The sequence below is a fragment of the Lithobates pipiens genome, unplaced genomic scaffold (genome assembly GCF_037356315.1).
Source record: "Lithobates pipiens isolate NorthernLeopardFrog02 unplaced genomic scaffold, aLitPip1_a1.2 Scaffold_25, whole genome shotgun sequence".
Lineage (NCBI taxonomy): Eukaryota > Metazoa > Chordata > Amphibia > Anura > Ranidae > Lithobates > Lithobates pipiens.
In genome coordinates, this window is record NW_027507787.1 from 119,451,696 (window position 1) to 119,461,804 (window position 10,109).

Sequence of the window (10,109 nt, forward strand, 5' to 3'; positions counted from 1 at the left end):
ATGTGGAGTTGTGAATTCTTGTCGTCCCGTGGCCTCACTTTCCAGTTTCTTTTTAACTAACTTAGTATCTACATTGGTACCACCTCCCATATATGGAGGGGGAGGTGAAGCATAGGAGTAGGAAAGACAGAGGGGAAAAGAGAAAAAAAAGGGGGGGTGAATCAGGTATGGGGGGTATAGGGAGAGGGTGGGGAAAGCAAGGTGTGTTACTCAATCATGGAGTGCTCAGATAACCAATCGGAGTTGCAGTTACGGGGCCTCTGTCCATGGCCACCATACTCAACAAATCTTTGGCCCTGCCTGTGGCATTATGTGTCCGTGTCAGATCCTCTCAGGGCCTGGCCCTCAGCCGAGTATATAAACCCATTCCAGCCCTGCCAGGTTTTAGTGAAGGCCTCCTCTCTATTTTGCGCTGTGAGGATAAGGTTCTCTATTTTCCTGATGTCCTCCACCTTACGAAGCCAGAGGTCAATGGTCGGCGGAAGGGGGCGATTTCCACTGGAGTGGTATGCAGGCCTTAGCTGTTTCAAGTAGGTGACGAATCACTGATTTCTTGTAATTCCTGTCGGGGATATCAGAGGCGTGTAAGAGAAAGAATGCTGGGTCGTCTGTGAGGGGCCGGGCCGTGAATTGTTGTACTGTCTCACGTACCACTTTCCAGAAGTGCGTAAGTTTAGGGCAAGTCCAGAAAATATGTAGCATGGTCCCTTTGTCAGTGTGACATCTCCAACATAGGTCTGATGTATGCGGGTAGAGCTGGTGGAGTAGCGAAGGGGTCCTATACCACCGTGAGAGAATTTTGTAATTTTTTTCTTGGATCTTGGCATTGATAGAGGATTTATGTGTAAATCGGAGAATACGCTATCTCTTGGTGTCATTGAATTGGCAAGCTAACTCTTTTTCCCAGTTGAGTAGTCCCGGGGGAATAAAGTCTGCTGAGGGAGCATTTAAAAGGTTGTAGGTCAGTGAAAGTGTGTGTGGAAGGGCACCCGCGTCAGTGCATAGCACCTCTAGGGCTGTGAGTGTCTGAGCATCTTCCTTGGGGGGTGGGATCATAGAGAGGAAATGTGTTAGTTGGAGTGTCCTCAGGAAGTCTAGACGGAACGGGCCCGTAGGATCTAGGAAATTCGCCATCGTTTTCCAGCGCCCACCAGAACTGAAGTGGAAAGCTTGATGTAGGCCCGCCTCCCCCAGATTTCGAAGACCTCCATCATACGGGCCCGGAGTAAATAAGGGGTTGCCTATAATAGGGTAGAGGGGTGAATTTGAGGCGGTGAAGGACGCTTGCGAAATTATTCGAGCGCAGACCCTCGCCGAGTTACCAATCAGTGGGTGACGTTTTATCTCCGCTGGCAGTGCTGGGTAGCACCATGGTGCCCCCCCGAGCGGGATCACACTTTGGGATTGTTCCAGCCTGGCCCATAGCTTGGTTCCCTGATGGCGGCACCAATCTATGAGCCTCCCCAGATGATCGTACAGTTTCGAGAGTGTATGAGGGATGTATGTACCTAGGTACTTCAGGGCTCTGTTTGTCCACTTTAAAGCTGGCTTGAAGGTGGCTGAGCTGCGCCACCGGTATCCCTATGCCCATCGCCTCTGACTTGGTGAAGTTAATCTTTAAATTTGAGAGCGTCCCATATGTTTCAAATTCCTGCATCAAATTCGGGAGGGATATCACCGGGTTGGAGAGTGAGAACAACAAGTCGTTAGCGTAGGCTGACACTTTGTATTGGGCATGTTTAACCGGAATACCAGTGATGTTCGGGTTTAATCTAATGTGGCATAGGAATGGTTCGAGGGTCAACGCGAAAAGGAGGGGTGAGAGCGGGCAGCCCTGTCACGTTCCGTTTGTAATCCGAAAGGGTTTGGATAGTATCCCATTGGCCCTGACCCTGGCCGACGGTGTTGTGTATATTGCATGGATCCATCGTAACATGTTGTTACCCAGTTCTATATGACGTAGTGTGGCAGACATGAAATCCCAACTCACCCTGTCAAAAGCTTTCTCAGCGTCTGTGCTGAGAAAGATACTCGGCCTGTTTTCCAAGGTGGCAGCATGCAACAGGTTCAGGACTTTGGTAGTATTGTCCCTAGCCTCCCTGGTGGGGACAAAGCCTACCTGGTCAAGGTGTATCAGGTCGGGGATGTGCGAATGCAGCCTCGTAGCTATGATTTTGGTAAAAAGCTTAAGATCTTTGTTCAATAGGGAAATTGGACGGTAGCTCCCGCACTGAGACGGGTCCTTGCCTTCTTTAGGGATCACCGCTATATGGGCCTGTAACGTGGCCTCATGGAGCTTGCTCCCCTTAGTAAGATCATTAAAAAGGTGAAGTAGATGATGTCCAAGTGACGGGAGTAGAGTCTTATAATATTGTAGTGTTAGGCAGCCAGGACCCGGGGCCTTCCCTCGCTTGGTATTACCTATTGCCAGTTGGATTTCAGACAATGTTATAGGTTCCTCCAAGACGCCCCTCGCCTCCGTCGGCAGGACGGGCATCTTGGAAGAGGCTATGTAATCGGCTATGTGCACTGGGGAGGGACGGGCTGCGTCTAGGTTATAGAGATTCTCGTAAAAGGACTTGAATGTATTGGTAATTTGTTGGGGCAGCGCCTCTCGCGTCCCCGAAGGAGAGAGAACGTGAAGTATATACGATGACGCCCATTGGGCTTTCAGAGATTGCGCGAGTAATCTACCACATTTATTACCTGATTCGTAGATTCTTTTACGGGAGATCTGGAGTGCCGCCTTAGCTTTAAAGTGGAGGAGATCGTTTATCTGGGTACGTATCGTATCCAGCTCACTACCTAAGGGAGTATTCGGTGTCTGTTTGTGTTTTGCTTCTAAAATTTGAAGTTTACCGAGTAACTCGGACAGTTGAGCGGTTTGCTGTTTTTTAAGTCGTGCGCCGTGTTTTATCAGTACCCCGCGAATTACCGCCTTGTGTGCCTCCCAAACTAGGCCCGTATCACAGTCCCCGGTGTTGTTAGTGTGGAAATAATGGGATAGTTCAGTCGTCACGTCCGTCAGTAGCTCTGCATCCTGGAGGAGGCTCTCATTGAGTTTCCATGGCTTCTTCTGTCCCCTGTAAAAGTCAGTCAAGGCATAGCGTAATGTAACTGGGGAGTGGTCAGACCACGTGATAGACCCGATGGTGGATCCTTTGACTGCCTGAAGTTGGTTGTGTGGCATCAAGAAGTAATCAATGCGGGAGTACCCGTTGTGTGGTCTAGAAAAGAAGGTGTAATCCCGTTCCCCGAGGTGAAAGAGACGCCACACATCAATCAGCTGTGCAGCATGCAAGGCTGCGTGGGCAGCCTTCCTTACACCGCCCTGTAGAGGTGTCCTCTGCGGGTATTAAGGGGATGTTTAGGTTTCTGCCTATGATCAGTTGGCCTTCCGTAAAGTTTTGAAGTAAGTTTAAGTGTCTTTTCACAAACCGGTCTTGTCTGCTGTTAGGAGCGTATGAGGTAGCAATAGTAACCTTCACACCACCAATCAGGCCTTTAAAGAATAAAAACCTTCCCTCTGGGTCTTTTGTTAAGTCTAACAGAGTCCACGGTACTCTGGCCATTATTTGAATGGAGACACCTCTAGATTAGGCCTCCGTGTATGTGGAATGGTAGACCGTCGGGTAGTGTCTGTTTTTCAAAATAGGGAACTTGTTTTCCCTAAAGTGTGTCTCCTGTATTAAGACAATGTCAGCTTTCTGTCGTTTCATGTCGTTTAGCAGCATGCGTCTCTTCTCGGGGACATTGAGTCCCTTCGCATTGAGGGTAACAATGTTAATCACATCCATGATCGAGTCGGGGTGGGAGGAGTGGGAGGGGGGAGAAGGGGGGAGGGGGGGAGGAAAGACGTAGACTTAGTAGTGCTAAGTTAACGGGGTAAGGGACGTAGGGGGGTATGACCGAGAGGGAAAGGACTCTCAGCCAGCACTGTCCAGCGGAGTTGGAGAACTATAATGCAGCTAGTGGCTGCTTCAACGCCCACCAGGTATACCTGGATGAAAAGCGTCAACCTAATTGGGGGAGTGTCCAACGTGGGCCAGCGGGGAGTCTACCCAGCCCCCCCCCCCCCCGGAGCCCTAGGCCCTAGGTGCATGTGTAGATGTGAACAATTAAATGGTGCCCGTACGGGCAGGACTGGTGTGGGCAGAAGAATAGAAAACTCCCAAGAATCTTGTAAACGTAACATATCACAGATCTAGGCAAGAAATAACGTTGCATAAATACCTACAGAGTCACAACACTGGCTGATGACATAACAAACTAGTTAAAGCCTAGTGGGCAGCACAGTGGTGTAGTGGTTAGCACTCTCACCTAGCAGTAAGAAGGGTCGCTGGTTCGAATCCCAACCACGACACTACCTGCCTGGAGTTTGCATGTTCTCCCTGTGCCTGCGTGGGTTTCCTCCGGGTACTCCGGTTTCCTCCCACACTCCAAAGACATGCAGGTAGGATAATTGGCTTCAGTCAAAAAAATTGGCCATAGTATATGAATGGGGACCTTCAATTGTGGGCTCCTTAAGGGTAGGGACCGATGTGAGTGTGCAATGTACAGGGATAGGGACAATTGTAGACACTCAGGTTGAACTTGATGGACTGGTGTCTTTATTCAACCTAACTAACTATGAAACTATGAAACTATGAAAGCAAAACAGTGAAAACCATAAAACATCTCTTAACCAACATTCCCCCTAGTCCATCAGTTTGGCACAGCTTCCCCCGCACCCTCCTGGAGACATCAGCAAATCATGGGATGAGGGTGACAGGGGGGGTGAGGGAGGGAGTCAGGTATGGGGGGGAAAGCAAGAGGGATGAGGAGGAAAAAAAGAAAGAAAGGGGGGCCCCAGCCACCCACATCCCAAAGTCAGACATCACCCCCCAGCCACCACCCAACTGCAGCACGAAACCTTCCCCAGGGAACCACGGGAGGTCGCCAAACCCCGGGCGTCTGCAGGGAGTGTATCAGTCATGAGGTCCAGGCAGATGGGCCATAAGGTACCCTGAGGTTGGAGGCTGCCCCGGTCGTCCAGGGGGTCGTCATTGCCTCTGGAAAGTATTGCATAGGGTGGTGTCGCTACACCCACGGGCGTGAACATACCCGCAGGCACGCCCAGGGCCGCCAAGGCGCGGCTCCGCTCCTGCATGGCATTAGCAGCCATGGCGGCCATAAGGCGGGGGCAAAGTCCAGAAGAGGGGGAAGCCGGTCAAGAGATGAGGGGTGAAAATTTCAACCAGTGCAGAACAACATAAGAAGAGCTAAAGGGTGCAGTCATGTCTCACGCAATCCATTAACAGATGTGGACGTGGTACGGGACCGACCTCGAGGCCTCCGGGAGCGAGCTGGTAAGACGGGTCTGCCTGATGGTGGGCCTAAACGGCCTGCAGGGCGCTGGATCCTCGCTAGCCAGTTCGGCACTGGGACCGGCTCTGCCCCCAGGAAAGTAAAGAGGGCAGGGAGGTCCACTGGTGTGCGCAATGTAAAGGAGCCGCTATCCGTGTGAAAGATAACTGTTAGGGGGAAGCCCCATCTGTATGTGCAACCATGGCGTCTCACAACTTCAAGAGCCGGTTTCAGCATGGCACGGCGTTGTAGGGTGGCCCTGGATAGGTCTGGGAGTATCTGGATCTGCGCTCCATCAAAGTCAATGACCCCATGTTCCCCTGCCTTCTTCAGGAGTACTTCCTTCTATGCATATCTGTGGAGGCGGCACAGAACATCACGGGGTCTTGCCGGATCGGTAGATCTGGGGCCCAACGCACGATGAACCCGATCAATTTCCAGAGAGGGAGGCGTGGTTCCCAGGAGCCTGTGAAAGATAGCGGTAACAGTCTCACCCAAATCTTCAGGGCCTGTAGCCTCCGGGAGTCCCCGCAGTCGCAAGTTATTATGGTGGCTATGGTCCTCCGTTTCCTCCAGATGAAGCTGCATCTCCTGTGCCACCTCCGCCTGGGAATTCTGCGCACATTCCAGGGCTTGCACCCTAGTCTCCAGCGAGGTAATCTGGGTTTTCCCTGAGGCTTCTATTGCGTGCAGCTCCGTTCTCACCTCTTGGATGTCCCTGCTGTGTGCCTCTTCTATCCGCAGGATTAGGGCTTCAATGTCCGCCCTCGTAGGTAGAGCCCGCAGCATTCTGCGAAGGTCATCATTCAGGTTTCCCTGGTCGGAGGTAGAGCCGGCCATCTCAGACCGTGACACAGTTGGAGCCCCTGAGAGGGGGTCTGAGGGGGGTGCAGCGGGAGAGGTCCGTGTCTCAGGGGGGACTGTTTCTGTGTGTGACCCCCGAGGTATGGTGGCAGTAGTACCAGGGGAGATGCACAGGCTCCCTCTGAAAAAACGCTGGATACCGGGCTGTGTGGGTCCCACGGGTCGCTGATCGTGTCCTGTATCATTTGGGAGTGTTCATTCCGATTTCACATCTGGTGGAGTTGTGTTGTGGCCTGTATGGTCCGGGTCAGGCAGGGGGGCCCCCCATGGATTATATTCACCCAGCCATCCTCAAATCGCAGCCACCAGAGCAGGGTATTATCATGTTAAGGGCAGCAGGGGCTTCTCTGTGGGCACCCCCCCCCCCACCCCTGGTCCAAAGAAGTTGCTGAGGGGCAGTCAGAAACAACCCTAGGATCTCACAAACCAGCCTCCCACAAAGGCAGTGCCCCCCTGCAGCCTCACAGACCCCTTACTGGTAGGCAGAGAAGCTGGGCTTTTAATAGTGTAGTGAGTCCAGTGCACAAAGACAGAAGCCACAGCCTGCAAAATCCCTAAGCCACGGGCTGTGTTGGCACCTCAGGCTGGGGCTAGGACCAGGAAGTCTGCTTGGGCAGATGTGGAGAGGTGGCCTGTGCCGGATGGGCTGCGGTGTCCTCCAGCGGGAACGCCGCCCCAGGAAACAGCGGGGATGTGCAGGCTGCACTAGGCCGCACTACGCCGGGTCCCAGCGAGGCCTCTAGGCCGTGTCCCGCAAGTCTCCGCACAAGGATGGGGGTATTTCAGAGTCCCCTACCTCTGCCTCCGCAGCGATGTCTCTGGTAGGCCTCCGAGCAGCAAGATGACAGCGGCCATCAAATTCAAATTTTTTGTGTTTCCACCAATCCCTAATTTCCTTTTTTTTTTTCCACCTAGTTTTATGTTGTATTACACATCTGAGGTTTCGTTAAACCACTATGGGATTCTATTATTTATTCATTTATATTTTCAGTAATTACTGACTGTCCCTGCATGTTAGTTTTTGAGGGGCTTAACCCATTCACTTCCCTCTCATTTATTCATACACTCTCTTTGTTCACGCTTCATTACTTATTTCATAACAGATTTTTGTCCTTTCTTGAGAAAAAATATTTTTTCATTTTAGTCTTTGTACAACTGGTGTCCTTTTTGGTATACGAGTCTTTTCGAATAAATATAAGTGATTGTTAATACTCCAACAACTTTTTTTAATCGATGTAAGTATTCAATAGTAATTTTGTATCTTTGCATTTTAAGTATGGTATTACCTTATTTGGGAGGGTCTTTACCCCCCTTAGGCTGCTCTATTTTAGCAACCTTTTATTTTTTACTTATTTACTTATACTTACCCATTTTTCTCAAACAAACTATTTCAATTTTTTATTATTCAATAGTTCTTGGCCGGTTTTTTAGCCCCCTTCGATCCAACATGGCTATGGGTGACTGTTGAGGTGGACAAATAATTTTTTTTGTGTTTATGACAATATTTTGTTACTATGTCATTTTATATTTTAGATCTTTTGAAATATCCACACATCCCCTGAAGAAGCAAATATCTCTGCGAAACATAGTGGGATAATGTGTGTTTAATGAGAACAACCACTGCATTGTACTGTGCACCATTTGTTTTTATATCTCATTAATGTAATTGTTAATGAATTTTAACTTTGAACTAAATAAATATTTGTAATATAATTTTGTAATCAGTTCAATAATGTCTATTATGATCTAGTTAACGCCTGCACCGTCAAAATCCCTATTTCCCTTCCTAGTTTTTGAATTATGCTTAAATTTTCAGGGATGTGGTGCCTTACTTATTGGGTGTTTGCAATGTTAAACCACTAAAATGTTTTATTATTTCTTTATTCTTTTTCCTCATTTCATGAATACAATATTTTAATTCGTCACATCTCCCCAATCATTGTTTATTTTTTTTGTTTTTAAATTTGGTGGTTGTTTTTTTAATCAACATCTCATTTTTTGACAGTTTGCTCATCTTCGCAGTTTTTTTGGTGTGTTTTGTGTGTCAGCTTACCACAACACCTTTATTATCTTTTTATTTTATTGTTTTCTTTTTTAATCTAAAGGAGGTTGTTTGGTGTTGGTGCCCCTTGTTATTAATTTGACTTTGTATTTTTGAAATGTACCTGTCAACCCACAAATAAACTGTCCTTTTTGAAGTAAAACACATAGGCAAGTATTTCTTCAACCAAAAAAAACCTTTATTTAGGTGTCAGTAACAAATAAAGAGGGAGGCAGCGCTGGAGAAACTGATTAGTGATTAGTGAAGCCTTTGGCCCCCAGGGCACACATCAACTATTTAAACGCAAAAATTGGTGGCCTGAGGAGTACATATCTGAGGGAGAGCAGTCTGGTCCTGAAGTCCAAGAAACCCGGAACAGCAGCAGATGACATCTATGTTCCCAGGCTGTGGTCCTACAAGAGGCTGCATCTTCTGTCAGACCAGACTGAACCCAGGTTATCACTCTCTGGTCTTACTTCCACGCGTCCTTCCAGGCTGTAGAAGAAGATAGCTTAGAATTATGATAGTTATATAACTACGTGTGTGCACCCTCATCCCAGTAGTTTGAATCAAGGAGGTATGTAGATATATCCTTCCAGGCTGTGGCTGTGGTGCTGGAGGTGTGGCAGAAGGAGGAGGAGGAGCATGGTCCAAATCACACAAGTGTGTTGCTTGTGTGATTTGGCCCAACAACCCCTTGTTGAGGGTGTGGATGATGAGCTCCTCACACCAGAGGTGTTGCCCCTCCTCCATTTGTTGGAGTTTGCAGGCAGCCAAGGCAGCAAAGGCCTCTTGATATGTGGGGGTGGCTTTGAGGGCCGCTGAAGCCTCCCCGAGGAGCTTCAGAGCCAACTCCTCCACATTCCCCCCTTTCTGGCCCTTTTGTGTGGAAGGCGGAGGGGAGGGACTTGTGATTCAGTCAGGCTCCTACGCCTGCCCACCACTTAGCTGCTGCTTACCCCTGCCTCTTCCTGGCTGCCACTTTCCACAGCCACCTCCTGGCTTTTGCACTCCACACCCTCCTCCTGGCTGAGGTCTTCCTGTGTATGAAAAAGGGACATAGTTTTAGTTTTTGGATCATCAAACACACACAATTTTCAGCTCAAGACTGTTGCAAATTGTTAACAAATAGAAAAGGCTATCATTCTGAGCCCAGCATTTTTCATTCTTGGCCCAAAGGTTTTGGTCACTACTGTCTATTGATATGTGAAACACTTTCTAAAATCAGCAATTAGTGAGCAAAAATCAAGTTAACATCATTCATTTTTACTCCCAAAATATGTAGAACAATACTATACCTGGCTCAAGCTGGGCTCCTCCAGTTCTTCCTGAGTGGAAGGTCCAGGTTGGGCATCGGAAGACTCAGCAGGGGTGGAATGTAGCGTAGGAGGACGCGTGGAAGGAAGGGTAGAGAGGGATTCCCTGACAGCAGCCTGGTCTGACAGAAAATGCAGCCTGTCAAAATACCACAGCCTGGGGACATAAACGTCATCTGCTGCAGCTCCAGTTTGCATGAACTGCAGCACCTTCTTGCTCTCCCTCAGATATGTACTCCGGAGGCCACCAATTTTCGTTTTTAAATAGGTGATGTCTGCCCTGGGGACCGCCGGCTTCACAAACTCCAGCAGTTTCTCCATTGCTGCCTGCCTCTTTAATTTGTTACTGTAGTGTGGATGAGTAGCTTGCCACAGACAGGGCAGCTCCCTGTACTTATCGATGAACAGAGGGAGGAAACTATGGTCATTAAACCCATCCATATTCTCTGCAAGACAAATCCTAACGTCAGGCTAAACTCGACTAAATCTTGTCCCAATACAGGCCTCAATGTAGAAACAGAATAGGCTAGTGATTGTGCCTC